General features: G+C 35.5%; 1 pseudogene; it reads right to left on the bottom strand.

Annotated features, from left to right (window-relative positions):
- Positions 1-4,002: 4,002 nt before the first annotated feature.
- Positions 4,003-4,773, bottom strand: LOC149212554 (serine/arginine-rich splicing factor RS41 pseudogene; annotated as a pseudogene).
- Between the last annotated feature and the right edge of the window lie 22,433 nt (positions 4,774-27,206).

The raw sequence follows: 27,206 nt of genomic DNA, 5'->3' as shown, positions 1-27,206 counted from the left end.
ACAATGAAAAGCAATGCGATACTCAACAAAATGAAAAGGTTGATTGGAAAAGCTTACTAACTCAACAAATGTAGTAATCAGGTTTTGTGTTCTAGTAGATATTCACCCTTTTCTAGGCTCTAATTCTTAATTTCGTTTTGATAAAATGGGAATATGATATTAGAAAAGAGTTGTTAAGTAGGTTACAATTTTATTTGGAATATTTTTTAGTGGGACTCCGGTAATTTTTAGATTGATGATTTAACAATGAAAATAGAATTATCATTATCAAAAACTTTTGGAGCACCCTAATTTCCACAATTTCCCAATTGTAACTTTTGTTTTTAAAAATTCTAACTAGTTTTAACCAAAAATTTACCTAGAAAGGAAACCATTTTTAGATAAAAATGTAGCCTATTTAAACTATAGAGACGATCAAAGAGAAATAATGTTTGAGTCATCTAATTCTATTTTCAATAAGATGTTTATTCTTTTCTATGATTCAACTCCCATACCTTCCACATTTTTGAGCCTAGAGGCCGATTCTACATCGAGTATGATGTGCAACCATGTCCATCTGTCACCAAAATTGAAATTTTACTCATGTCTGCTAAAATAAAAAATTTTAAAAAATCTATAATAAAAAAAGTGTACAAAACATTTAAATAATATTGGTTCATAAAAAAATTTACACGCAAAGAAATTCCATCCCTCTCAGGTCATATTAGATCCATATTTAAGATAGATCTATGTTGGTTATATAAATAACCAAGACTATGATATTGGAAATGGAAATGATCAAAAATGAAAAAATAATATGATTTAGTAAACATGTCTTTTAAATTAATCACATCGGTATTATTTGGTGGAGGTTTTGGAAGCATCAAAATCCATAATTAGTAGTTAGAAACTAGCCATTAGAAAATTCGCTATTTAATTAATAAATTAATATATTTTTAAATTTTAAATTCCAATTAAAAACTAAGCTGTTAATTATTTATATAAATAGTTAATTATTTATTAATAATATTAAAGTATTTTATATATATATATATATATATATATATATATATATAAAAGAACTAATTTATGAATAGTATTAAATTATTATATATGTACTATTGATTATATTAACCAATTCTTATTTTTAAGATGTAAAATCAAAAACATATTAATAATGCAAACTAACCTTATTTTTATTTCATAAATAATTAAATAAATTAATAAAAATAGAATAATTTATTAATAATATTAAATTATTTACCAATAATATTAAATAATTATATATAAATTATTGATTTTAATAACCATTTATATTTCTAAAATGACTAGTCAAATCCTAACAAATTAATAATACAAACTAACCCTATTTATATTCCATAAATAAATAAATCAATAAATAGAATAATAAAAATATAATATAATATCTACTCATTATTTAAAAAAATAGGGGAATAATCAAGATAAAAGCTTGGAATCAAGCTCTAACTTAATTTCCACCCATCATCCCTATTGATATTGATAGCATGTTTCTCAATCTTAATAGCCTCTCTTAGCTTCCTATGATGGAAATGATCAACTCTGACAATGACCTTCGCATCCTCAATGTAAACATAGTGCTTATATTTCTCTATATGCTCTGCAAGAGCTCATGAGCGAGATCACTTGTGCCGCATTAATTTAGCTTCCTATGATGGAAATGATCAACTCTGACAATGACCTTCGCATCCTCAATGTAAACATAGTGCTTATATTTCTCTATATGCTCTGCAAGAGCTCATGAGCGAGATCACTTGTGCCGCATTAATTTATTAATTAAATAACTAATTTCCTAACTGCTAGTTTCTGGATTCTAATGCTTCCTTGCTATTTAAGGATCCTTAGAATTTGTCACCTTTGTCTTGAGGATGAACCACATTAGTTGGATCAGTTGTCCCTAATGTCTATAACATTAATTTATTAATTAAATAACTAATTTCTTAATGGCTAGTTTATGGATTCTAATGATTTCTTGCTATTTAAGGATCTTTAGATTTTTCACCTTTGATTTAAAAATAAACCACATTAGCTGGTTCGAAAAATACACCAAATAATACTTATGTTATTAATAAAAAAACATATGAATCACAAAAATATAAAATCTAACAAAATAATATGATATTCTTTATTGAAATGATCCAGAATAATTGTAAAGAGATAAAAAGATAGTAATACAGCACATAGAAGCATACTAATCATTAAATAGGGTATCAACTAAACAAAGTGTATATTAAAAATTTAAAGTCACGCGCATTAAACCAATTAATTTTTTTTTTTATGTTTATTAAGTTATTTTTGAAAGTATAATAAATATTCTAGATAAAATATCTCAACGGATAAGATTTCTTTTAATAAATTATAATTTCAATAATAAATAAATAAGATATTGCCAACATCTATAATATCTCGCAAAATCCACCTGAATTAATATAGAGACAAAGGATTTGAAACCAAAAGTGAAAGGTGGCGGCTATTGATAAAAACAAAAATAACAATACTTGTCAAGCGACCGGTTTTTATTTAAAAATGGCAAAAATTTTGTTAAAGAGAACAAATCGTGCCGAGATATCCGATTTTCGAAAAAATCCTGGGACTCGTCAGAGCAAGAGCATTCGACCATTTTCTATTTGGAAAACGGTAAAAAGAGGCAATCGCCATTTGAGTGGATTTCCCAGCTCTCCTATAAATACACACACTAGTCATAGCATCGACACTGGCAGACGGTGTTGATATAATTGTGTGTTGAGCTTGGTATTGGAATATGGCTCAGAGACAACTCGAGGTGGGCAGGTTGCTCGCAGTTTTGTACCTGCTTCTAATCTCCCTGCCGCCAAATTTAGTGGCACCTACCGATGCTGGAAAATGTGCGAATGTAGATACGTGTGATGAGTGCCCAAAAAATGCCTCCTGCCAGCTACCTTCTACTACTCCATTGAACGGTACTATTCCATTCAACGGCGTCCTATGCTGCAAGAATTCTACGTCGTCATCTCCTTAATCTGATTATTAGGTATCATTCTGAACCTTTACGTGCAAGAATTCTACGTCGTCATCTCCTTAATCTGATTATTAGGTATCATTCTGAACCTTTACGTTCTCCTTCAGTGAACAACAAATGGGTAAAAGGAGCTTGAAATTCACGTTCTCACAGATGGCGTGGGTGTGTTAGATGATCCAAAAATAAAATCATAGCTTATAAAATTGGAATAAAATAATTATTAATTTAAGATATTAAATTAATAATTATTATTCTAGAAATTTGAATTATTTAATGGGACACTGATAAATAGTATATGTTGTAATTAGATATGACTCTCCAAATGTGTCTTATTTTAGGCTCTATTTTAGAAGATTTGTTAGCTAGTTGTTTGAATAGCATTTATTGTAAGTGGACACTTGTTATTTAAAAAGTGATGCATAATTAAAGGTAGTTAGAACATTGAGGTTATAAATAGCTCATTGCAAGAGTGTTTTGTTACTCAGTTGTAAACTCTTGCAAAATCAATATGTAATTTTTTTTTTCTGATTAATAAAATTACGTGTCTGAGGACATTTCTGCCATTATTGTGGTATCAAAGCTTCAGTAATGCTGCAATGGATGTGAGGAGGAGATTCCAACTCTACAGGTTTTTGGAAAACTCCATTAAATTGATATATGATTGGTATGGAATTTCTTTAGATTTTTTTTGTTTAAAGGGGACAAAAATTTTATTATTGATTTTAGATTTGTAAATTTTAAAATCATTTTTTATTGTTAAAATAAATATGCGAAATCTAAGTGACTTTCTACAAAATCTGTATGGCTATTGTGATGCAACGATGTGGATTTGCATCTATTGAGTGACGGTGACGGCGTCAGCATTCAGACTATGACAAAGACTACTGTGATGCAACGATGTGGATTTGCATCTACGTCAGCATTCAGACTTTGACAAAGACTCTTGCGCCCAACAGATTCTTCAGACTCCTTTTATTCTTGTTTTCTCACACTTGACTTAAGTCTCTTTGTGGGCGCCTTACATAAATAGGACTTGTAGCCCTACCATAATCAGGACTGCTCCTCTCGGGACTCCTTGCATAAATTGGGCTTAATCGCACACCTCTTCTATCACCGTCATCAGGTTGTGCATATTCTACTGCAATTATACTATCTAACACTTTGCTCTTATCAGTGGTGTTCAACACCTTTGTTGCTTCTTCCTATGATCCATATTGAATAAATGCAAAGTTCCTTCTAATCCTTACATTCATCACCTCACCATGTGGCTCAAAATGTCTTTCAAGGTCCTTGACCCTGGTATTGGCTAGGTCAAAATTTATCACAAACAGTGTCTTTGCTGGTTTCAAATATGCAGTTGATCGCCTACCACCTTCAAGATGGCGAAAACCTTTTTCTGGATTCTTTGTCCACTCCACATACAGCCGACGTCTCTGCTTGCCAAATTTTGTGTTATTAAGCCCTTGAATTGCATCCTCGACATCGCGTTCATCATCCATGTAGATGAAAGCACAACCTGATTTCATATCAACCCTCTCCACCCTTCCAAATCTGCCAAATAAACGCTCAATCTCCGATTGTTGAGCCTCATATTCTAAGTTTCCACAATACAGTGGTTTCATCTCTTACCCTGACCTATTAACTCGGCACACAAATAGTTTGTGGGTATTCCCTGAGAAATCACAGAAGAAGAGGCATGGAAATAAGTCCTTATACGAAGATAATGATTTCAGGACTGTGCACTAAAGCCTCCTCCAAGCTCATACAAACCACCGTCTACTACAGCCAACACAGCCGGCAAGCCGGCGTGAGAGCCAGCCAGCCAGCGAGTGTTTGACATGTAAAAAAATCTAGTGTTTGACAGTGTTTTTTTTTAAAGGTGAATCTGAAAAGTCTTTGCTAGAGAGATAAGGAACATTTTTTTTAATTTTGTAAATATTTGGAGAGATAAGGCATATTTTATTTTGGAGAGAGAAAGTATATATTTCTTTATGTAATGTTTTATTGGAGTAATAAGGATTTCGTAATATTTGTGGAGTAATAAGGAGATTTTTCTTTGTAATTTGTTTCTGGAGAGATAAGTCTGACTGAAAGTAATTTTACTTTTGGGGGGGTAACTTTTTTTTACCAGGATTTGCATGAGCAGTGTAAAAGTCAAATTTTGAAAGTCACCTTGTAATTTTTTGAGAAATTGACTAGAGCCAAGTGCAAAGCTCAGTCATTTTCCCCTGTTTCAACGACTATATGAGGGTCAAGGCCAAGCCCCGATAGATCGTTTTTTTTCATAGTGTGTTGTGTGTTGTGTTGCCCATCTTGACATTTTTTTCTGATTCTTGGTGCGAAACTTCAACACTACAATGTCAAAGTTGATTAATTTGTTTTCTGATTCCGACAAACTTGAAAGTACAAAATCTTATAAAACATAGCAACGCCTCATCGAAAGCACTCTCATTTATAATGAATTGTGGCATGAAATATGTGATGGTGATATTAAGCCAAATAAACCCACAGATGCAGCTGCACTAGCAAAATGGAATGTTAAGAATGTCAAAGCATTAGCTCTCATTAAATCTTCTGTCAATGATGAAATGTTTCTCCGTATAGAAAACGCTACTTTGATACTCAGCCTAAATCAAAGAAAGTTGATCTACAATTAAAATTGTTGCAACAAAAATTGACTGAAGAAATGTATATGGCACAAGCACCAGGTTTTAAAATTGAAAGGCAAGAACATAAAATCTGCAAATTGATCAAGGCTTTATATGGGTTAAAACAAGCTCCCCGATCTTGGTATGCAAAAATGGATGAATACCTTTGGAAAGTTGGTTTTCAACGAAGTAATTCTGATGATACTTTAGATGATTTAATCATTACTACAAACAATGATGATCATATTGCACAGGTGAAAAAGGAGTTATACGTAGGTTTTAAGATGACAGATTTGGGATTACTTCACTACTATCTTGGATTTGAGGTATTCCAACGTCCACATTATATTTTCATTTCTCAGAGTAAGTATGCAATGGAGATTCTTCAACGCTTTGGAGTGCAGGATTGCAAGCTTGTTCTTACCCCCATGGAGAAAAACTTGAAACTTTCAAAATTTGAAGAGGGGGAAAAGGTGGACAGTACTACTTGTAGACAGTTGATTGGCAACTTGATTTATTTGACAAACACTCGCCTTGATCTATCTTATGCAGTCAATATTCTTTCACGTTTTATGCAGAAACCACGAGACAGCCACTGGAATGCAGCCAAAAGAGTCCTTCGATATATCCAAGGAACAAAAGATTTTGGTCTTCTTTACACAAAGACTAAAAACTTTGTACTTGGTGGATATTCAGATGCCGACTTTGCTGGAAGTATTGATGATCGAGCATCAACATAAGGTTATTTAATGAACATGGGGTCAACAGCGGTGTCTTGTAGTTGTAAGAAACAAGCTACAATGGTCACTTCTTCAGCAGAAACAGAGTACATTTCAGCATGAGAAGCAGCATGTGAAATTGTTTGGTTGCGCAGAATTTTGCAGGACTTGGGCATTTCTCAGGCAGAAGCTACATCATTATTCATTGACAACCAGTCATCAATCAAACTTGCCAAGAACCCAGTTTTTCATTCAAACACAAAGCATGTGGACACCAAGTATCATCTTATCAAATCTCTCATTGCCAAAGATGTCCTCAAGCCAGTTTATTGTCCTTCCGAAAATTAGATCTACGACATTTTCACGAAACCACTTGGCAGAATAAAATTACTAAGTTCAGGGATGAACTTGGTATCTGTTGTAATATATCTTTGGATCATAGGGGGGAATGTTGGATGATCCAAAAATAAAATCATAGGTTATAAAGTTGGAATAAAATAATTATTAATTTAAGACATTAAATTAATAATTATTATTCTAGAATATTTAATTATTTAATGGAGACATTTAGAGTTAATATATTGTTGTAACAAGATATGACTCTCCAAATGTGTCGTATCTTAAGCTCTATTTTAGGAGATTTGTTAGCTAGTTGTTTGAATAGCATTTATTATAAGTGGACACTTATTATTTAATAAGTGACTCATAATTAGAGGTAGTTAGGGCATTGAGCTTATAAATAGCTCATTGCAAGAGTGTTTTGTTCTTCAGGTGTAAACTCTTGCAAAATCAATATGTACTTTTTTATTTTTATTTTTATTTTTATTAATAAAATTACATTTATGAGGACACTTCTACCATTAATGGGTGTAAACTCTTGCAAAATCAATATGTAATTTTTTTTTTGATTAATAAAATTATGTGTATGAAGACACTTCTACCATTAATGGATAAAAAGAGTTTGAGATTCAAACCTTTTCGTTGAATTTGTTAATAATCTTTAATATACATAATTTTTTTTTGGGTTAAATTACATAATGAAAACTTGATTCATATTTCAATCAACTTAAAATAATCCATATAGATCCTTCACAGTTAACCTATTTCAAATTCATAAGGTAATAACACAACTTAAATATCCAGGTGCCAAGTTTTTTTTATTTCTTTACTTTGAATCAAGGTTAATTTGGTTGTACAATTTACATTCTCTTGGAGTAGAAAAACCATATGGTGTCTAATTTAATTTTAGTATATTCTCATTCCAATTAGGCTTTTTGATTTTACATCCTCCATTTGGTTCTGAAGTGGGGCAACTATATAACAAACTTCTCTAGTTACTGATCTTCAGTCACATTAAAATTCAAGGGTTTTTTTTATGATTGGGTATAGCGTTTCACCACGTATACTGCATCAAATTTAGATCATAATGAAAAATCTGCTCGGCTTGTTTTGCAATTTGTTTAAGTTCTTTTACAATTTGTTTTTAACATTCATACATGATCAGAAGAAAACAGTGAGCTTATCTTCATTGGTTCTGAATAAACATTCATTATAAAACTCATTTAATTAATTCTTATTTATTTATTATATTAATGTTTTGTATCCTATTTACAATCATTTTTATATTTTTTCGGGGCCGTTAATAATAATGTAAATAGTTTAATTTTTTTTTAATTATGGATTTATAAGTATGGAGAGAAATTAAATGTTAATAGAAATTTTAGAGAAATTTTACACTTTTAGATATTTGATTTTCTTGCACTTGATAGATTTGGAATTAAGATGGATCGATTTTGGTTGTTTTATTCTTAACACTGACTTGGTATGAGCAACTGCTGAAAAAGTTATAAGTCTTGACAGTGAGTTTTCTATATATAAAAATATTCTTATTTTATTATTTTATAAAAACCTTCCTATGCAATATCTTTTAATTTAAATTTTCATATATATATATATATATATATGTATATATATATAATTTTTATAAGTTTATTAATTAAATTTAAATAGGTTGTGCTTCAATATTAAATTTATTAAATTTTTATATTTTTATTAATTATAAATCTTTATATATTTATTAATTATAAATTAACATAGGTTACCAATATGAATCATTATTTAATGTGTTTTATTTTTAAAGTAATGGGTATGAATCATTATTTAATGTTTTTTTCTTTTTAAACTAATGAGTATGAATCATTATTTTTTTTTCTTTTTAAAGTAATGGGTAAGGATTTTATATTAGTAAAAAACCCTTCCAATAACAAATTAAAAAAATTCCTTCCATTCTTACATGTACAGAAAGAATTACAATTGTAAACTCGGAAAAAAGAAAATTCCAGAAAACTAAATAGAATTTGCATGACAACATAAAATTGTTTTGACTGATTGAGATGACTAGAAAATAACCTCTAATGAGTTTGTCCATCAACTACAACCATTTGCAGTGGGATCACCTTCACATGGTAGACGAAGTCTCTTCATCTCAGAAGTAGCTCGAGGGTCAGTGCCACCCGAATCAAGTTGACAACTTCCAGCAGTAATGTGTTCCAGAGTTAGAGCCTGAAAGTTTAGAGAAAACATCTCCTCTCAGAACCCATTTAAATAATGTTCCATATCACTAAGATGACGCAAAAGCTTTTCTTCCATAAGAAGTTCGAAACACTGCCACTTCTTTTTTGCCATGTCATCTTGCCTCTATCTGGCATCTAGTAAGGCATTAGCTACCTCTAGAATTTTATCTCGCAACATGCCTTTGTTTCCAATTTCCTGAGGCTTTGGTGGCTCCATCATGTCCAAAGACTTCCACTGAAAAGAAATAGTTGACTTTCCAACCTTGATACAATCACCATGAAGGAATAGAACACCATAGATACCCATGGGAGTTCAAGAGACCCTTAAATAGAGCATGTCAATGAGACACAAGCCGAAATGAACCATATAAACCATGACAGATCATGTCATTGAGACACAAGCCGAAATGAACCGTATAAACCATGACTGGAAAAAATTCATTAGGAGAATGGGGAAAGGACTAATAATGTGAGATGAAGACCAATAACATTAAATTCATTCCTCTTCTAAAAAAATATATTGTCTTGTCCACATTAAATCACGCACACTCCAACCAAAGGCTAAGTATAAGTACCAGATCAGACTGAAGAACAACTACCACCTGTTGCAAGATATGTGCCATAGGCTGAAACTTGTAATGTTGTCATACCATGGGTCCCATCAACTTTTAAATGAGCATAGCAAAAAGGCTATAATACCATTCTTGAGAGCTCAGCACAAGGGAACTTAAGTTTTTAATGAAGGAAAAAAACCTGGTCGCTAGATGTAAACCTTGGGGGTTTGACCATAATTAAGGGATGAGAGCATATTTTATAATTCCAAGATTCATTTATATTTTTTCTTGGCCTAAACAAGATCCAAATTTTTCCATCATATTCGACATCATGTTGAGATGTCTATCCACATGGAAATAATCCAAATGCTCAAAATAAGGGGTTAAAAGAGATATCCTTTAAAGAAAAGGAGGAATATCTTATCATGTTATAATTCTAGCCTTTACAACTTGGAAAATAACAAGCAATAAATCGCCACAAAATAATAAATTAAGGATTGTCTTTGTCATTGCTAACTCCAAGCCTTTCCACAAGGGGAAAGCCTTAGCTTGGTTATTGGTCAAAGTACCCAAAGCCCAAGTAAATTGAAATGAAAATTATTCTTCAAGACTAAATAACCACCCCCCCCTCCATTTATTCCATGGTCTGTGCAAAAACAATGCACAAACCATAGTCACTTGTTTTAATAGAAAGTAAGGGCTCAATTGAGCCCTAAAGCTTGATCAAGCATTAGAGTTTGATCAAGCCACAATGCTCAATCAAGGGTTTGTTTTAAACCCTTGATTGAGAATTTTTTTAACTCCACATAAAAGTGGCTCGATAAAGCACTTAAAATTCTCAACTGAACCCTCTTTTTTTCACCCAAATGCGCCCTCCCTTAGCAAAATGTGTAACCCAGCTCCATGCTTTTACCCATTAGACATAACTTAGTTAGGTTCCCTCTAATATTTAATGAAGTAGGGAATGGGTAATATTAGAAAAAACTTATTTAATATTTACCCCTTTCCTCTTTCCTCATGTGAGGGAGGCAATCAAGGAATATTAGAAAAAATGCATTTAGGTTTTCTCTAATATTTTCCCCTACTACCTTCCTCATATGAGGGTGGGGTTGAGGAAAATAAGTTTTCTTTAATATTTCCTCCCAATCCCATCCTTATATGCGGGAGATGGTAGTGGGAAATATTAGAGAAAACTTATATAACCAACCCCTCCCTTTTTCTCTAATATTTCTCCGTGGTATTTATCATTCTTTTAATATTTTCTACCCACCTCTACCCCGTGCCTTCCCTCATATAATGGAAATTTGTCTCTTATATTTCTCCCTACTATTTGTGTTTTCTCTAATATTTTCCCTTGCCCCTATGCCCATATAAGGGAATGTTTGCTCTTATATTTCCCCTTCTTATTTATGTTTTCTCTAATATTTCCGCTCACGACCATATAAGAAAAGGGAGTGTAAATTTTCTCTAATATTCCCCCATTCCCCATCCCTCTTACATCAGGGTGGATTGACCGGTGGGGGATATTAAATAAAGCTTAAGAAAATATTAGAAAAAACTATTTATATGAGGGAGGAGATGTGGGGAAATATTAGAGAAAACTTATTTATATGAGGTAGAGGACATAGGGAATATTAATTAGAGAAAACGTATTTATATGAGGTAGGAGACACAGGGAAATAATATAAAAAATTATTTAAGTTTTCTCTAATATTACTCCTCCCTCCCTCCCAATATAAGTCTTTTATAGTCTTTCCCTCTACTCCTCCCTAATGTACCTTTCGATCCTCATCTAACATGCTATGGCATGACCTTCATATGAGTGGCTTGGTTGAATCTAGTGGGCATATAGATATCATTAAGTACATTTTTAATGATAATGTATATAATTTCACATCAAAATAAAAACCAAAATCCAACACCATGCAAAAATTGTGTCTATTAAACCTAAAAATATTTGATATGATTTAATAAGAAAAAAACCAAACTTGGAATTAAATTGATAAATTCCTACCAACATTATACTCTTCATTATGAGTTCATTAATGCCTTCTTCATTATGTCAATGCAATGCTTTTGTAGAATATTTAAATTAAGACTTCATCAAATTTGGGGAGAAAAGTAAAACAATTTAATTGTGTTTAAGAAGGGTTGTGGCAAAAAATCTAGAATTGCATGCCACAACCACTCACAAAATCTAACATGGAAACCTCACCATATGTATTGAAATTTTAAAACAAATTTAAGGACTAGATAGCCCACAAATACTACAAAGACGACTTAGTGTGCGATTTTATGAATTTTTTTATGGCATGGAAACTATTTATTTTTCAGGTTTGGAACATCAATGGTATATCGATACTTATGAACGATATTGATGTATCTAACATGGAAACCTCACCACAGGTATTGAAATTTTCAAACAAATTTAAGGATTACATAGCAGACAAAGACTACAAAGACCACTTGGTGTGTGATTTTAAGAATTTTGTTATGGAATTGAAACTATTTCTTTTTCAAGTTTGAAACATTGATGTTATATTGATACTTACCTCTAAATAATATTGATGTGTAAAGTTGACTTGTACGTTCTATATCATGCATCTACTACATCATATTACTATTTATAATAAGATCATATGCAAGATATGCAACCTTCTTTATATTAAAATACCTAACAACCTAGGGAAATGTTTTTATCATTCTGTTCCTTTTTTTTATTATCAGAGTAGGGTGTTACATTAAAGTCATAACCCTCTATTCATAAAATTCATTCATAAACACGCTTAGTGACACGACATGATAGAATGATGCCATAAACAATTATAGATAAATTTTAAAAATAATTTATGGTACAGTAAAATGCTTCCTCCGCTATTTCTTTTATTCCCACACTTTTGCAAATTCCACCACACAATATGCAACCACCTAACCACCTATAGACTGTGCTAATCTTCCCACACATTTAGACTATATATATCCTCATTTTACATTTTGAAAGATCTTTTATTTCTAATTCAATCAAATGTTTTATAAGTAATCTTATGTGGCTTCTTTCCCTAGCCATTTTAATTAAATTCATAAGAAACAAAGATGGGATATCATGCCATTCACCTCTTTCATTAGTGAAATGTAGGCTTAACAATTTTGCCAATATCACGGTGACCAACACCTTTGGAATCTTACATAATTGGGAAACATTCTGAGCCTAAAGCTACATAAACCATGATTCCATATTTTGAAAACTTGTTCATTCCAATACTTAACTAGGCTACAATAGGTAGAGATGCCACTCATCAGCATAGGCAATTGAACATACATGATTTATTTCACAAAATCAATAAATAAACTTAAAAAAACCTATTAAATATTATTATTTTAAAACATAATTTCCTTTAACGAAGTACAGTTTTAAAGGTTGCAATGTTGAATGGAACGGTTGTAAAAGAAGTTGTGCCACATAACCGAAGACAAGATAAAAGGGTTGCACATCCCGTTTCTTGCAAAAATCATTAGAGGAATTTTGAGGTCTAAAATGGGCCTCTTAAGGAAATTATAAAATAATAGTGGAAATAATAAAATAATGTTAGATTACATCATGTAATTTAAGAGGGAAAATTGAAAAAACTACATTTTCAACTCGTATTTTCAGCGTATCTCCCTATGTGTTTACTCAAATTTCAAGCGGGAACACTCTTTGGATTCATAATTTATCACATTTTTTAATGTATTTCTCATTTTTCATATAGCAGGTTCCATCCAAAGTATGCAATATGGGTACTCCTTGGACAAGGAATCAAATTCTGCATCCAACGAGTACTCTCGCTAGAAATTTGAGTTAACCTTAGGGAGATAAATTGAAAATATGAGTTGAAAGAGTAGCTTTATTATTTTTAATCCTTTTACTATTTTATTCCAAAAATAGCGAATCATCTCCCATGGATGAGATCATCATCTTGAATCTTATTGGTTCTTATAAAGTTTATTTTGGTTCTACATTTTTCTTAGGAGACCCATTTTAGACCTCAAAATTTCTCTAATGAGATTTAGTTGCAGTCACTCCTTCCTTAGTGGCCTTCCATTTGAGGAAAAAGTTGAACTTTTACTTGGACCAAGGACTTATCAAATCATTCAATTTATCCTATGGTAATAAGTTTTTTTTAACTTTTATAACTAGTTTATGATGATAGTTGATTATGTTTTTTGGGTCGTCATTACAGCGTTTATTAATAATCATAAAGAAGGATATTTTAGTACAAGAATGGAAAAATCATATCTGAATAATAGTTTGGCAGAAAGAGACACAATCCATCCATGAAAATGTTTGTTCCTTGGGGTATGATGAAACGTGTCTTGTAGGAGGGATGATCACTATGGTTTGTGCGAGAGTTTAGTAGCGACCAGGGCGACCACAGCGAACAGGTTTAGATTCGAATGGTGGGCGACAGGGGAGGGAGCTCTGCTCCCTCGTACAAAGAAGCAGTGGCCAACAGGAATAAATCATCAGCTGAAACCAGTAAAGGAGATATGAACAATAGTAACAGGGGCACTGAAAAAGACACTGAGGGGACTAGAGCAAAAGAAAATAGCAGCACAAAGGAAAAAGAGGAAGAAGACAAAAATCTGGACTCAAGAGACAAAAGCCAGAAAGGACCTTGCAAACCGAAGAAGAAATCACTCCTCGAGTAATATTAAATGACCCTCGCCTGTAGGAGCACAGGGAACACATGGGAATCTACGCCATTATCTATAAATTTATGGGATTATGACCCACGGAAAAGGCTTTGCAGATGTGGATCAAGTATCATTAGAAGCCCAAAGGTAGCATTGACCTACATCTAGTGTCAAAAGGTTTCTTCACAGTTGTGTTCTCAAACATCGAGGATAAAGACAGAATATTCGAAGGAGGTCCCTATTTTTTTGCAGCGGCAGGTCTCTATATGAGACCTTGGAGGATGAACTTTGTCCGAGAGAAGGAAAATTTCTCTTCGGTGCCTGTGTGGGTAAGGCTCTACTCTCTACCTCTTGACTACTCGCAAACTGAATCGTTGGTTGCCATTGGCAATAAACTAGGACGCTTTGTCAAAGCTTCTGAAGCCACTAGAAGGGGAAAATACACCTCCTTTGCCAGGATATGTGTCGAAATGGATCTATCAGGAGCACTCCTGGACAAAGTCATCCTGGAAGTTCAAGATGAGCAATGGGTGCAAATGGTAGACTACGAACATATTCCCTTCAGATGCCGAAGATGCCATGAACATGGGAATCTTCTAAGAGAATTCCCTCTCAGCAAAGAAGATAACAAAGAAAAACCTAACACTTTGAAAGATACTAAAAACTTCCAGAAAGTGGCAAGCAGAGGAAGAGGGGCAAAAATGGGGCCAAAACAACTACACACTAAAGGGCGAAAGGGTAGTCAGAACAAGTTTCAAGTGCTAGAAGAGCATGAAGAAAGTATAAGAGAGATTAAATTTCAGGAGGATGAACCTAAGGGTAAAGGGAAAAAAGAGGATACAAATCTTTCCCCAGGAACTGACTCTCAAAAGGAAACCATGAGAAGTGATACAGAAATGGAGACGGACCAGGAAATGACCCAAAGTGAAACATACATGGAAGATCATGAACTACAGGAAATCCTAGACAAGGAAAACTTGGACCTGGAAGGATTCCTGAGGCAAGGAACCAAAGGAGGATTAGAATCTTTGCCTCAAGATGAATGCCACAGGATACATTAGCTGTTTTTGTGGAAAAATTAGGAACAAGGATTGGAGAAAAGCACAAACTTCCACAAACAGGAGCATAGAGGTGTGAAAATGTTATGAAACCAACTCAAGAAAAGATACAAAAGATAGATCAACACCTTAGAATTCAACCTCTTCGAGGGTGCAACCTCCTTTACATTACATAAATGCACAATTCTTGGATGATACAAATGACAAAACCTCCTTTCTATATATAGGAGTCTAAGGAGTCACAATATAACCCAGCCGACCTAACAATAATAATATAAAGCCGCAAAAATAACAATAGAGGGGCACAATAATAACAATATGGGGATAATAGGGGCACAACAATATTAATAAGGGTTGCAACTACAATAGTAATGGGGTAATTGTTAGTATTATAGGGACCCAACATGCCCCTCTCCTTCAAAAAAAGTGTTGTCCTCAACGCTTGAGTAGTTCTGGATGCTTCTGTATAAAATTCTCATCCTCCCATGTGGAATCTTCAGGGGATAAGTTCTTCCACTTGATAAGATACTCCGAAATTGATCGATTTCGTAGCTATCGAGTTCTTGTTTCTGTGACTGCTTTCGGTTCCAATATAATTTTTCCTTCCTCGTCAAGTTCTGGAAATATTGTTTGAACTGGGAGCTTGTCGCCTATAACCTTCTTTAAACATGAAACATGGAAAACTAGGTGCAATCGAGAAGCTGTAGGAAGCTCCAATTTGTATGCCATAGTACCAATATTTTGCAACACCTTGTACGGACCATAATACTTTGGTGATAATTTATTATCCTTCTTAGCTTGCTTGAGGGAAATTTTCTTATATGGTTGTAGTCGTAGGAATACCCAATCACCTACACCAAAACTTCTTTCACTACGATGTTGATATGCCTATTGTTTCATTCTATTCTGTGCCAAAACGAGGTTATCCTTTAAGAGTTGGAGGACTTGTTGTTGATGTTCAATGTGATTTTCCACTGCTTGAACCTTAGAATTTTCTCTTAAATATGATGTGATGGATGGTGGCTGATATCCCTAAAGTGCCATAAATGGGGTCATTTTTGTTGTTGTATGGAAGGAAGTGTTATACCACCATTCAGCTAGAGGCAACCATTTGACCCATTGTGTCTGTTTATCACATACAAAGCAACGAAGATATCCTTCCAAACATTTGTTTACTATCTTAGTTTGCCCATCAGATTGAGGATGATGAGATGAGCTATGAGCTAACTGAGTACCAAGACAAGAAAACAATTCTGTCCAAAAATTTCCAGTGAAAATGGGATCTCTGTCACTTACAATAATCTTTGGGTTTCCATGTAGCTTTTGAATTGTTTCCATAAATGCAGTAGAAACCGTACTGGCTTTAAATGGATGTGATAATGCACAAAAGTGTGCATACTTGGTAAGTCTGTCAACTACCACCATGATGACACTCTTTCCCTCAGACTTGGGTAAACCTGTGATAAAATCCATTGAAACCTCCTCCCAATGTTGGCTTGGAATGGATAATGTCTTAATTGTTTCAACTTTATTTTGTTGGCAAACCAAACATTCCGCCACAAATTTTTGAATATCCGATTTAAGGCCATCCAAAAAAAATTCCTTCTTAACCCTATGGTAAGTTTTTAAAAATCCTGAGTGCCCTCCTAAGGGAGAAGTGTGCAATTCCATAAGAATCTTTTGTTTTAGTTGGGAATTATTATAGAGGTATAAGCGATATTTGTACCATAAAGAATCATTTTGCCAGCTAAATGTATCAGACGTACTGGAATCTTGTTGTAACTTTCGAATAAGTGCCCACGCTTCATCATCATTCTTCCATTCCTCCCTTGCTTCGTTTATCCAATCTGGTTGGATAATAGAAATGGCGCACAACAATGCTTCCACATCCTCATCCTTTCTTGAGAGTGCATCTGCCACCACATTTTGCTTCCCTTTTTTGTAGATGATTTCAAAGTCATAACCCAACATCTTTGTGACCCACTTTTGTTGCTCTTCAGAGGATAATCTTTGTGCTAAAAAGTATTTAAGGCTATCATGATCCGTTTTTACCTTGAAGTGTCTTCCCATTAGGTAGGGTCGCCATTTCTTAAGTGCATGGAGTATTGCTAACATTTCCTTCTCATAAATAGCTTTGTGTAAAAACTTTCCCTTGATTAGACGACTTTCAAAAGCAATGGGTCTTTCATCTTGAATTAAAACAGCACCAATTCCATTTCCTGAAGCATCGCATTCCACAATAAAGGTTTCTGTGAAGTCCGGTGTAGCTAAGACCGGTGCTTGGCACATTGCCTCTTTAAGATGTTCGAAGCCCTTTGTTGCTTCTGGAGTCCATGAAAATGCATCTTTCTTCAATAATGTTGTTAGAGGTGCTGCTATTCTCCCATAATTTTTAACAAACTTGCGATAATACCCTGTCAACCCGAGAAATCCTCGCAAATTCTTTATGGATGTGGGGATTTTCCATTCCTTAATGGCTTTAATTTTGCTAGGGTCTACCTTAACTCCTTGATGAGATACAATATGACCCAGATATTCCACCTCTTGTACTCCAAAGAAACATTTGGATCTTTTTGCATATAATTGGTTCTCCTCCAATAGTTGTAGCACCCTCTCAACATGTTCAACATGATCCTTCCAAGACTTGTTGTAGATTAGTATATCATAAAAAATATACTAACATAAATTTTCTAAGGAATGGTTTGAAAATGGAATTCATCAACCCTTGAAATGTTGAAGGTGCATTAGTAAGGCCAAAAGGTATGACCAAAAAGTCATAATGACCCTCATGAGTTCTAAATGTTGTTTTCAGAATGTCTTCAGTCTTCATTTTGATTTGATGATATCCTGAATGAAGATCCAACTTGGTGAAGTAAATTGATCCATGCAATTCATCCATTAATTCATCAATGACGGGAATGGGAAACTTATCTTTAATAGTGAGCTTGTTGAGCTCCCTATAATCCGGACACATGTGCCATGATCCATCCTTCTTGTGCACTAATACTACTGGAGCAGAGAAAGAACTTTGACTCGGTTGAATTATACCAGCCTCTAGCATTTTTGAAACCATACATTCGATTTCACTCTTTTGGGCATAGGGATATCTGTATGGCCTGATGTTTGGAGAAACACTTCCTGGAATCAAATGAATAGCATGATCATGATCACGAATAGGTGGGAGACCTTTGGGAGTCTCAAATACCTTGGAATGATTGTCCAAGACGTTTTGGAGATCTGGAGAAATAATGATTGCAATGTGGAAACATCTAGCGAACTTAATTGTGCAATTACACCCCTTTGTTCCTTTTTTAGAAGATTTTTCATACCGTTAGAGCTAATTATCTTTCCCGATTTCCCTGAAATACCCCTTAATTCAAGTTCCTTTCCTTCCACGGAAAATTTCATGAAAAGTTCTTGAAAATTAAAAGCTATTGTACCCAAGGATTTTAGCTATTGGACTCCTAGTATAACATCAGCACCTCCCATTCGAATGGAAAGCATTGGGCTAGTCAATACATATTCTCCCATCGATAGCTTGATATTATGGCACTTTCCAGAGAAACTTAGTGTTCCTTCATTTGCAACCATCACTTGATACTCTAGTGCTGGATATAAGAAGCAATTCAATTCTTTTGCTACCTTACAATGAATAAAATTATGCGTACTTCCTGAATCAATCAACTCTAATACCTTTTTCTTCTTGATTTGTCCTTCTATCTTGATGGTTTGAGGAGTGGTAATTCCTGCCAATGCATTACAAGATATGGTCGGATTTATTTCTTCTTTATCTAGGCTTTGTTCCTGGAGTATATCATCTTCTTTTGACCCTTCTTTCTCCTTTTCTTCTTCCTCTTTGCAATCTATGTAGAATAATTTCTTCTCAGCACACTTATGACCTTTAGTGTATTTGCTATCACAACTGTAACAAAGCCCTTTTGCTCTTTTTTCTTCCAATTGTTGTGGTGTCAACCTTATAGGTTATGGAAGACTAGGAGCAACTACACTTCCATCTTTATAGTTGTGAGTAGTATGCTTCCTGGTTGCCATAATTTTGCTTTCCATTTTTCTTGCTAACCTCAATGCCTTCTCTAATGAATCAGGTTCCCAAAGGCGAACATCATGTTGGATATTATCCTTTAAAGTCCCTATGAACACATCAATCCTATGCTCCTCTGGAATATTTTTTACTCTTATGTTCAATTTTTGGAACTCCTCAATGTGCTCCATTATTGAACCCTTTTGTTTGAGACTTATCAATTGGCTAAAAAAGGTGTTGCTTTTTTTATCCTCATAATGTGCTATCAATTCTTTCGTAAAAATTGCCCAAGTGATAAATTTTTTACGAGAGAAAAGCCATTGATACCATACAAACTGATTTGGTTCCAAATATAAAGTTGTAATACATACCTTTTGTGTGTTTTGCACATTATTGAGATCGAAAAATTGCTCCATTTGTAATATCCATGTTGCGGGATTCTTGCCATCAAACTTCCTCATAGCGATTTTTGGAATATGGTGGGTCTTTGATCCCACATTAGAGTCTAAGAAATCATGATTAACATTTCTTTTGTTCTCATCATGAGTTTCCTTTACTACCTTTTCATCATTGGTTAGTATTTCTTGTAGAAAATTTGTCAAATCTGTCTTCAAATCTGCCATGCCTGTCTTCAAATTTGTGTTCAAATCTATCTTCAAGTTGTCCATATTAGCTTCCATGCCATTCATCTTAGCTTCCACTCCATTTATCTTAGCTTCTATTAGCTTTTGTGAGCGTGACATTTGTTGCACTTGTTCTTGTAATTTTGATATATCATGTAGCATTTCTTCCTCTTCTTCATGAGTCATGCTAGAGCTTTCAGGTTCCTTACTAGATGTTTGCATTTTCTTTCCTCGGGGCATTAGTTACCGATAATAATGCTCTACTATGCCCTTTGAATTCCTTCAAAATAAATTTTCAAACCAATCTTAAGCAAAAATTTAAAAGAATCTACACACTGTTTTTCACTTTGTAGGAGCTTGATATTGCCTCTGATGTATCTCTGTACTTTCAGATCATCTAGTTCTGAAATTGTGATCTGTAGTAGCCCTCTGTGTCCTCTTTCCAATTCCACCAGTCTGATCCAAATTGGATTCTTCAAGGAAGAGTTATGCGAAATCTCCCACAGTGACCTGATTATAGACTAGTTCAGTAGAGCGAACTTGTACAACGTGCCACGAGTCACTGTTTCAACCTTTGGCTTTGAAAAAGATATACAAGAAACTACAGTTCATCCTCTTTCAACACCTTCTTACGCTATTTCAATCTGATGCTCAGAGAGAAAGTTATGATGATTTTCCCCAGGTCACCTGTTTGGAATGTAATTCAGGAGTCTACAAAAAGACCAACTTCCTCAGATCGTATCTCCGCAAATATAGTGCGAAAAGCTATGAAACTTAGACCCTAGATTCAGCGCAATGTCTTCTCAAATGGGTTTTTTTAGCTTCTGAAACGTAGTAGAAAAAAAGTTATAGCGAAAATGCCACGATGACCTGTTTGGAGCAGCGAAACCCTAGAATCCCAAGCTCTGATACCAAATGTTATGAAAACAACTCAAGAAAAGATAGAAAATATAGATCAATGCCTTAGAATTCAGCCTCTTCAAGGGGGAAACCTCCTTTACGTTACATAAATGAACAATTCTTGGATGATACAAATGACAAAACGTCCTTTCTATATATAGGAGTCTAAGGAGTCACAATATAACCCAGCCTACCTAACAATAATAATATAAAGCCACAAAAATAACAACAGAGGGGCATAGTAATAACAATATGGGGATAATAGGGGCACATCAATATTAATAAGGGTTTCAACTACAATAGTAATGGGGTAATTTCTAGTATTATAAGGACCCAATAGAAAATAATGAAAATTACTCCAGGACTAGCCACCAGAAATCCAGGCAAAAAGAGAGGCAGAAAAAAGCAACACCAGCTCCTGATGGAGTGCGGAAAGCTAATGATAGATTCGAGTAAGATGAAAGATCTAACCAGCTACTCCTTTACTAATCTTTAATTATGAAGGTCATATCTTGGAATATCAGAGGTCTAGGTAGTAAAAGGAAACAGAGAATGCTAAGTAATAGAATGAAACTAACAATGTCAGACATAATCTTTATTCAAGAGACAAAATGCTCTATTCAGAAAATAAGGCAAATCCATATCAAATGGCTCAACAAATTTGATTTTCTAGAAGTCAAAGCAGAGAACACAGTGGGTGGTATTCTCACCCTTTGGAACCCCCAAAAATTCAGCATTGTAGATGTCGAGGTGACAAGAAACTACTTATCAATCATCATTCAGCCTATGGGGATGACAGAAACCTTCCTGATAACGAATGTTTATGGCCCTTAGAAAATTGTGGAGAAACTCAGATTTTTGAACTCCCTGGTAGAGCTCAAAAGCAGACACAAAGAAATCCCTTGGGTCATTGGAGGTGACTTTAATATGATAAAATCTCTTTCAGAAGAAAAAGGAGGCACCAGAATCCTCAGCAGAGATTCCATAGAATTCCATTCTTTCACAGAAGACATGAAAATGGTTGACTCTGAAATGCATAATGGTTTTTGTACATGGAACAACAAAAGAGGAGGTAACGCTTAGGTTGCCTCCAAATTAGACAGATTTTTGATCTCCGAGAAACTGATGCTCACAAATTCAGAAATTTCTGCAAGTATTCTACCTTTTGGAGGCTCGGACCACTGTCTGATTCAACTAGAAATCAAAGGAATTGATGCTCCCAGAAACAGACCCTTCAGATTTGAGAATATTTAGCTCTCTCATCCAGACTTCATCAGCAACATTGAAAAATGGTGGTTCGAAGATCTTCTGGTTCAGGGCTCCAAAATGTTCCTCCTCTACAAAAGACTTAAGCTCATAAAAGTCAGACTCAAGGAATGGAACAAGAAGGATTTTGGCAACATTTTTGCAAACAAAATTTCTGTGGAAGTCAAACTGCAGGAGCTACACCAAGCAATGATCACATATTGTTTTGATAAAACCAAAAGTGAGCAAGATGAAAAGCTCAACCTAGATTGGGAGAATTTATGCAAACAGGAAGAAGTCTTTTGGAGACAAAAGTCAAGAGTGCAATGGCTCAGAGAAGGTGAGCGAAACACTCATTTTTTCCACCGTTCCACCATTGCCAATAGAAAGCATAATAGAATCTCCTCAATTCTGAATGTTGATGGGGAGCTACAGACCTCGCACAAGAATATTGAAGGTGTGTTAGTTCAATATTTCAGAGGCATCACAAATGAAAATAATTCAAACAGAGAACAACACATCAAGGAAATCATAAAAAATATTCCGAGGATGGTGTCAAAAGAAGATAACTTCAACCTGAACAAGCCAGTTACCGAAGCAGAGGTCAGTATGGTAATCAAAGACATGCAGAATGGCAAAGCTCTAGGTCCAGATGGTTTCAATGTTGATTTTTTCAAAGCGTGCTGGGAGGTGGTCAAACAGGACATCTTGGATGTGGTTGAGGACTCCAGAAGAAGTAAATCCATTCTGAAGGCTCTCAGCAACTCCTTCATATCCCTGATCCCCAAATAGGACTTTTCCCTGACTCCTGATAAGTTCAGACCCATTGCTTTATGTAATGTTGTTTATAAAATTATTTCAAAAATCTTGGCCAATAGACTCAAACCTCTTCTTCCTTCTTTGATTTCTGGGGAACAGTTTGGATATGTTGAAGGACAACAAATCCTAGATAATATTATTCAGGCCCACGAGGTTGTCCACTCTCTCAATAATAAAAAGCAAGCTGGTATGATCATTCAACTAGACATTGCAAAAGCGTATGACAAGGTGAATTGGACTTATATTAAAAAGGTCCTTTCTGCTTTTGGATTTTATCATGATTGGATCAGATGGGTTATGGCTTTGGTTACTTCACCTAGTTTTTCAATTCTGGTAAATGGCTCACCCTCAGAGATCTTCACTCCTACCAGGGGTCTTAGGCAAGGTGACCCACTTTCTCCCTTCCTCTTCATTCTCATGATGGAAGGATTGGGTCGAACCATAAAAAAGGCCAAAGGTTTAGGGAAGATCAAAGGTCTCCATTTAATGGAGAATGGCCAAGGCTTGACTCATCAACAATTTGTGGATGATACCATGCTGCAGGGCATCCCCACAGTCAAGGAAGCTACTGCTTACAAGAAAATCTTGAATGACTTTGCCCTGGCTTCAGGTATGGAAGTCAATATCTCCAAATCAATTTTTCTTTTCTTAAATGCTAACATTGCTATCCAAAGGAACATATCTAGAATTCTAGGCTTCCAAAGGGAGGTCCTCCCGTCAAAATATTTGGGTATCCCCCAGACAGATAAACCAATGTACAAAAGTGTCTGGGAACCGGTGCTCAACAAGATGCAAGACAAGATCAAACGTTGGTCTTATAGGGCACTGAACCTGGCAGGCAGATTGATTCTAACGAAGACAGTTCTTCAAGCTATCCCTGTTTTCTTCTTATCATCCCTGCTAGCTCCCAAAGGGGTCTTACAACAATTCAGGAACATTCAGAGAGACTTTCTCTGGGGCAAGGACGAAACCAGAAAGAAATGGGCCCTTGTGGCATGGGATAAAATCTGCAAGCCGAAAATTCATGGAGGCCTAGGCTTAGATGATCAGGAGATTCTAAGCAATGTTTTAGGAGCTAAACTTCGGTGGAGATGGGTTAAACAAACAGGGGTGCAATGGGATAATACTTGGAAAGAGAAATATGCCAGCTCCTGGCAAATGAGTGAGCTCATCAGAATGTCAGGGAACATAAAAGGCTCTCACATCTGGAACAAAGCTTGGGAAAACAGAGGTCTGGTTCAGGACAACAACTTCTGGGAAATCAGAGCAGGAGATCAGGCTCTCTTCTGGGAGGATAAATGATAGCAAGAACCGATGTTGTTAAGGGAGGACATTCTGGGCATCAAGCAAGAAACCGATCTCCAAGGGTTAACAAGAGTCAGGGATTTCTGGAATCCTCCTCAGGACACTGAGAAATGGAGAAACTGGAGAAAAATAGGTTGCAGAGCGGACAACCCTATAAAAGCAAAAACAAATGAACTCATGAAAATATTGGAATAGAGGAAGATTCTGGTAACAGATGGGCAGGACCAGTTGAGATGGGGCCAAAACAAAGAAGGAATCTTTAACATCAAGGAGGCTAAAAGGATTTCTCTTAACCTAGGGCCCTGCATTTTGGATAGGTCCTGGCAAAAGCTCCGGAATTACCAAGGATGGATGAAGATCAAACTGTTTATGTGGTTAGTTCATCACCAGAAAATACTTACTTGGGATAACATTCAGAAGAGGGGAATGATGGGGCCTTCTAGATGCCACCTATGTGAGGCTTAAGAGGAGACTATGGAGCATATCCTCAATAGCTATACCTATACCTCCTGGTTATGGGATTCCTTCAAAAGCATTTTTCAGTAGACAGACAGGCACAAAGGTAGCATTATTAACACCCTAAACGAGTGGAGAAAAGACTTTGCAGACAACGAGATCCTTAATTTAGCCTGGACCTTTACACCAAGCTTCATTATCTGGAATGCTTGGAAAGAAAGGAATAAGAGAATCTTCAAGGATGAAAAGACTACTCCGCTCTACCTGATGGATTTAATCTTAAAGCAGATAAAGGAGACTGTGTCCACCACTCTGCACAGTTATCCCTCGAATCCTCCCACAGCACTTGAATTGAGATCTCTCAAGCAACTGGGAATGCATGAGATCATCCTCAATGGTATGAGGAAAAAAGAAAGAACAACGGAAAGGGAAAAGGAGTTCTGGCATCCTCCACCTAATGGTTACCTAAAATGCAACATTGATGGGGCTTCCAAAAGCAACCCGGGGACTGCAGGTTATGGAGGTGTCATGAGAGATGAAGATGGAAAAATAATTTTTGCCTTCCACTATCATTTAGGCCATGCTTCCAACAACATGGCCGAATTGATGGCATTGGAACAATGTCTAGAGCTTCTTAAACTCAATAACAGCTCAAATGTTCTCATCGAAGCAGACTCCGAAATTACTATAAATGCAGTCAAGAAAATCAGCTATGGTACAGCTCCTAAAAGAGCCTCAAAAAAATGGAGACTAATACAAGTGTACCAGAGAATTCAAAAACACGTCCAAAGTCTTTGAACAGTTAGCTTCAGCCATGTTAGGCGGAAAGCCAACAAACTTGCAAATCTTCTAGCCAACCTAGGAGTGACTAATCCAAATGGCAAAGTTGAAATGAAATGGCAGGAGATGCCTACAAGTAGGATAAAAGCTCTTTGCGAGGCTCAAGCCGCAGAGGACAAAGAAATTTTCGATTGTTGGGCACGAGGAGCAAACCAAGATTAATGCTCTTTTGCCTGTTTCTTCTTCTCAGTTCGGCGGTCAACTCCATGATTTTGGGCTTTCTCTGCATTGGTGACTTCTTCCTCTGGGGTATGGAACCATTTCTCCTTCGTGCCTTGAGAGGCGACACAGGGTATAATATGCAGTTCCAAAAGGTTCCGGCAGCCAGTTTCAGTGATGGGTTAAGCAGGTGGAAGGACGGGTCTGAGGGCTACACCAAGCGGGTTTAAAATGTGTACAAAGAAAGGCAAGACAGGGCAAGAGGTAAAATGGATCACGACAAGGTCTTTTCTCAGCGCCGGAGTCCAAGCTTCCTAAATAGTAGAAATCAGCCTCTGATTTTTTTGCATCTTCTTAATTTTCAGTGACAAAAGGCAAAACCACCTCTGGGCGGTTTCGAAGCGTTCGCACCGCTTTCCTGTCAAAGGTGGTTTTTGAATTCTTGTAGCGATGCCACAGAAAGCATGCCACGTGGAGGAGGGCCTGATCCCAAATCCACTTTCCCCGCACCCTAAAAGTCGATGACCTCGGGCTTGCAATTATCTGCTCAGTTGTCCGATGGTGCCTAGCTAATCAACGTTCAGGATTCATCGCGTAGTTTGGTGGGGCCCATGGTCTTGGTCGGTTTGGCGGTTGGCGGTTTTGGATGCGCTCACACCACCTTTGGATTAAAAATGGTTTTAGTCATAATGGGAGCGACACCTTCAGACTTCCGACATGTGGCCAGCGCGGGAAGTGGAAACCACCCTCTATCACGAGGTATGTTTCACTCAAGTCTGTTGATGCGATATTTTGGAGCGCCGTCTGATTTCGTGGGGTGTTGCGAATCGTAGGATCTTTTGTTTCCTTTTAAGTGGGGCCCCATATATTGACGGGCTTTTCGCTTGGGCTTCGTGGTGAGTTACTTGGCATAACTCAGGCTTTTGGGGGTTTGGTTTTCCATAATGTTTGTTTTGATTGTTTTTAGTATGTACTGTTGGCAGCGGAATGATGCTCCTCTTTGGCATCATGCCCTTTGTTTCCCGGTCTCCTCTTGGAGTTCAGGGTTTTTGTAAATTTTGTAATTTTTTATCGATTTATTGAATTAGAAGGAACTACTCTTGCCTTAGCAAAAAAAAAAAACAATTTGGCAGAAAGAAAACCTTAAAGGTTTGAACTCAGTGTGGCCTCTCTAGTTCCCCATTATCATCATTTTATCAAGAAAGAAGATCCTCCTTTCCCTTTTATCAGATGAATAGTGAATTCTATTTGTAATAATGTTTTGTATTTGTAACCATTGCAAAGAGATAAATGGTACGGGTCATGGAAGTGACATTAGGGCTAAATTTGGTGGGATCCATTTTCAGTATTGTGCTAATGATGTACATATATGGATATCATCTATTACTTTCTTATTGCTTCAACTAGAAATTGTAAGGTAGACCAAACATCGTAGGTTATTCACAAGAGACTCCAAAACTATGCCTAACTTAGGACCACTTCTCCATCTACCAAAAATTCAATCTATTTATATTTTTCTCTTAATTTCAATCCATCTATGTTATTTTGGTGGTTTGGGTATGTGGCCATATTCAGTCA

Source organism: Pinus tabuliformis, chromosome 1_1, assembly GCF_031772625.1.
Source record: "Pinus tabuliformis cultivar Carrire ecotype Pingquan chromosome 1_1, CPIR1, whole genome shotgun sequence".
In the NCBI taxonomy this organism is placed as follows: Eukaryota; Viridiplantae; Streptophyta; class Pinopsida; order Pinales; family Pinaceae; genus Pinus; species Pinus tabuliformis.
Note: the sequence above shows the minus strand (reverse complement) of the source record. Positions and strands in the feature narration are given on the sequence as shown.